We start from the raw sequence: 4589 nt of genomic DNA on the forward strand, positions 1-4589 counted from the left end.
TGGTCAGCAAGTAAGCGAGCACAGGAGGGTGGCAATTAGACCTGCCAGGGAGGGCAGGCACCGGCGAGGGGGCGGGGGCCTGCTGATCAGGGGACTGAGGAAGAGGTTTGTGCCGACCGGGGAGGGATGAAAGAACGGTCCTGCACGGTCTAGAGGAAGAAGGCTCCAGACTGAGGAAACTGAGGAGAGAAACAGACGTTGTGCATCGGTCCATTAGAAAGATGGAGGGGGAGGAGGTGGTGCATTAGAAAGATGGAGGGGGAGGAGGTGGTGCATTAGAAAGATGGATGGGAGATGAGGTTGGAAGGTGGTCCACGTTGCCTCAGGAGAGGCAGGCAGGATGTCCTGGGGTCATGGGGAGGGCCCTGGGGTCATGGGGTCATGACCTGTCCTGGGGTCATGGGGAGGGCCCTGGGGTCATGGGGGGGATGTCCTGGGGTCATGGGGAGGGCCCTGTAGGGATTCTCTCTGCAAAGTGAGGTTGCAGGTAAGGACTCGCCCCACCATACTCAGCAGCAGTGAGAAGTGTCACACTGCTTTACTTTGCGGGTCTAACAGGGACGCAAAGCACTTACTCAGTTCTGGGCACTCAAGTGCTCAGCATGCATTAGCTCATTTGACTTCCTCAACGATCCTTGGAAACCCATTTTACAAATGGGAAAACTGAAGAATGAAGAGTCAAAGTGACTCTCCTACCGTCACAGAGCTAGCTGGATCTGAACTCAGAGCCCACATTCAGCCCTGCTGCCCCTGGTAAAAACGGGCCCCCCTGCGCCCCGTGCCTACCACAGGGAAGAGTGGAAGCATCCAGGCCACTCCTGGGGTTCTCTTCCCAGCGTGACCCAATGCTGTGGGGCCGCGGTAAGCAGTCCAGAGAACTTGGAAGTGAGCTCCTGGCCTTTGATCCATTCTGGTCACATTGAAATGCCCACTGTCCACGTGATTCATTCAAACCTGAGAAACTGGGCCGCTGGACTTTCCCCGTGAACCTGGGAGTCTCTGGTTTCAACTCCAAACAGACTGAGCATGGCCAGCCCGTCCCATGGGAGAGCTACAGCTGCCTCCTCCACCTCGTCCCCAGGACCCCCAGCCCTGGGGCTGGTTGACTTGGCCTCTCAGGGCCTGAGTGGCCCAGACCAGGGCTCGGCAGGGTTCACCCCTGCAGCTTCCTGGCTTCTGCTCTCCACCTCAGCCAAGGAAAACAGTGCCCGAAGCATAAGAGCTTGGCCATACTGTTCCAACTGCAGTGCTGGGAGAACCTCCTCTTTCTTTTACCTCTCCTCCAATAATGAGAACAGGACTAAAAATAGCACCTGCAAGTCCAGCCTGCCACCTGATTTGGCAGAGCCCTTATGACTTTATTTATTAATATTTTTTAAAAAGAGACGATGTAAAGAAAGCACCCTGCACAGCTCTAGTCACACATTAGTTCTCAAGTAGGGGTGCTGAGCCAGACACGTTAGCTTTCACTTATTGGCTGTGTGCCTCTGGGTAAGTTACTTGGTCTCTCTGAGCTTCCTTTTCCTCATTTGTAAAGTGGGAGTGATGCTTATCACTGTGGTGCTGTGATGAAAACGAACTAAATAATGGATATAAAGGAAGTACCTGCTAAAACTCAGCTTCCTGCTGCCCTTTTCCCAGGCAGGTGAGTGATGTGACCCCAAGCCCCAGGAATGCCAGGATTACCCGTTTCAGGTCCCTGACTGGATGACCACTTGCTCTCTCCTTGGCTCGCTGACTTCATGCTCCTGAGTAAGCCTGGGACTTCCCCAGCTGCTGGTGGGCTTTCCAAACCCAGTCTGGGACTTTCCTCTCCCAAGCTGGACAAGTGCCCAGAGCCAGGAATGGGTGAGGCCTGTCCCCCGTGGGTGCATTGCTGGTGTCCAGGCTGCTGATAAGGAGGAACGTGACAACCAGGGGTATCAGCTTCCTCCTTCCCCATTTCCGGTCGGGGGCACTTGGGGCTGGAATGGGGTCCCGTAAGCCTTCTTCCAGGCCAGGCGGTGGACCAGGACCCCAAAATGGCACCTTCAAGAGCATCCTGCCACCTTCTCTGTCTCCCTCCTTTTGAACTCAGTGGATCCTCATCAAGGAGGCCCTCCCAAACCTCTCTGCGGTGACAGCCCCTTGTCACTCTTGATCACTGGTAAAGCTTCATTTTAAAGTTACTTTAAGATGACTCTCAGCTGGGAGTGTGGCCCATCGGTGGAGAGCTTGCTGAGCATGCGCAAGGCCCTGGTTCAATCCTCAGCATGGCAAAGAAAAAAAGGGATGGTTCTCTATGAATACAAAATGAAGAGGGAAGAGCTCTTTTCTTTCTTTTCTGTGTTGGTGAATGAACTCAGGGTCTTGTGCATGCCTGGCAACCGCCATACCACTGAGCTACATCCCCACACCAGATATATATATATTTTTAAGTCATGATTAATGGGGGAACCAGTGTACTACCACAGTACGCCATGGAGAGTGGAAGGATCCTGACGTATTGGCAATGGAGAATGCTGACAGGGATTCATGAAGGAGGAGAAAATGGGTCACCAACCGCAGGACGATAATCGACTGCATTTCACTCTGACAGCATTCACTTCCATGACTGTGGACAAGAAACATTTGCACATGAAAGTAATGAAAGAGGTCAGGCCCCACTCCCCCGGGGTGGTCGCCTGTAATCCCAGCCGCGCGGGAGGCTGAGGCCGGAGGATCCCGAGTTCAAAGTCAGCCTCTGCAAGAGCGAGGCGCTAAGCAACTCAGCGAGTCCCTGTCTCTAAATAAAATACAAAATAGGGCTAATTCTGGCAATCGACCAGGAAGGAGCATTTGGGACGGGGAAAAGAGAGGATTTCATCATCCCTCAACCAACTAGGACCTCCGCTCAGTCCCAAGAGGCTGCATGCCAAGTCCCGAGGGTTCAAAGGGGACTTGACCCAGGAGCGGCTGAGAATATTCTCCCGCTGAGGCTGCTCTGTGATTCCATCTCAGGCAACGCGAGGGCACTGAGAGGTTAATGTGTCCCCATTGGTGACATCGTCTGGGTCTGACCCCTGAACTCTCAGAAGTCCCCTCAGGCCCTCAGCACAGAGAGGGGCAGCGCCTACCATTGCCACACAGCAAATCAGGGGCTCCTCCTGCCTTCCCGCCCGTGCGCCTTTCTTTAGGAGTTGCATCTTGGGGTCCTCGGGAGAGCCTGGGGATGGGGCTCCTGAGACCCCGGGAGGGAGAGTGACGCCTCTCGGAAATTCCGTGGGGAGGGGCGCGCTGGTGGTCCTGAGGTTTTCTGGTCCCTGGACACAGGCGAACGTGGGCAAGTCCGGGGTAAGAGAAGACGCCGTGGAAGGCAGAGGCGGAAGGCGCCGCGGAGGCCGGGAGAGGAGGCCTGAGTCACGAGATGACGGAACGCGAGCCCGAGGAAGCGAGGGAGGAATTCAGGCACCGGTCTTTCTTGAGCACCCACTGTGTGCCGGGCCCGTGACGGCAGTGGGGATACGGGTGGACATGGGTGGGGTGCACCGGGCTGTGTCGCTGCAGAGCCCGGTCTGAAAGGGAGACTGAGCGAATGAGTTAAGCACTGCAAATGGACGTTTCCACCAATGCTCGGAAGGAGCGCTTAGCCGGGCTGGAGACCTTGCCGCCTGGCTTCAGCGGGGCTCCCGCAAGACCAGACACCTAGAGCCTGTGCGCGTGCGCGGAAGCTCTGATTTTGGGGGGTAGATGGTGGGAATTGAACCCAGGGACGATCAACCACTGAGTTTTTCGATTTTGAGATGGCCTCACTGAATTGCCGAGGTTGGCCTCGAATTTGTGATCCTCCTGCGTCAGCCTCCCGGGTCGCTGGAATGATCGTTGTGAGCCACCGCACCCGGCTCGGACAGCTATTGGAGCTTGACTGCAACGTGCCGAAAGCGCACAAGGGTGAGAGTGTGGAGATGCAAGGCTGCTGGTGGATAAGCAGGAATCGAAGCTGCGGCCAACAGTAAATTTATGAGGTTAGAGAACAGTCCCGGGTCTCCCGGCCGTTCGGATTCTACAGCATGCGGCGAGCGCCCTCTGCCGGTCGAGGCGCCGCGCTGGCGCCCGTGTCTCGCCCCTTTGAGTAAGGATTGTGTCGAGCCCCGCCCGAGGCCGCGCGGAAAGCCGGGCCTAGCCCCAAACCCCCAGCTATCGCTACGCATGCGCACACTTGGAGTTTCTGAAGAGGTTTGCCCGCGCACCCGCTTTCGAGCAGTCAGGATGGCCGAGCGGTCTAAGGCGCTGCGTTCAGGTCGCAGTCTCCCCTGGAGGCGTGGGTTCGAATCCCACTTCTGACAAAGTTCTACTTTTCCTTTCCTCTACTAGTTTATGCCACCATTGACACATTTTTAGTTTTTACTACTTAGCCGTTCCTAATATTTTCTTTTAACGCACATCGTCTGTGGACTGTAAAAATGAAATCACACTTCTCGCACCCAGAACCTTGGTTCGTCTAATCAAACGTACGGACTCGGGGAAAACAAGCAAAAAAGTGCAGTTTGTCAGAAGTGGGATTCGAACCCACGCCTCCAGGGGAGACTGCGACCTGAACGCAGCGCCTTAGACCGCTCGGCCATCCTGAC

The 4589-nt window shown here is 55.7% G+C and overlaps 2 non-coding genes across 2 annotated transcripts; one reads left to right on the plus strand and one right to left on the minus strand.

The window, feature by feature from the left end:
- The first annotated feature begins 4221 nt into the window (after positions 1-4221).
- Positions 4222-4304, plus strand: Trnal-cag (transfer RNA leucine (anticodon CAG)). Its single transcript has one exon. It is a non-coding gene; the product is annotated as a tRNA-Leu (tRNA).
- Positions 4305-4506: 202 nt separating this feature from the next.
- Positions 4507-4589, minus strand: Trnal-cag (transfer RNA leucine (anticodon CAG)). The gene has a single exon. It is a non-coding gene; the product is annotated as a tRNA-Leu (tRNA).

This window comes from Sciurus carolinensis, chromosome 16 (assembly GCF_902686445.1).
Source record: "Sciurus carolinensis chromosome 16, mSciCar1.2, whole genome shotgun sequence".
Taxonomy (NCBI): Eukaryota; Metazoa; Chordata; class Mammalia; order Rodentia; family Sciuridae; genus Sciurus; species Sciurus carolinensis.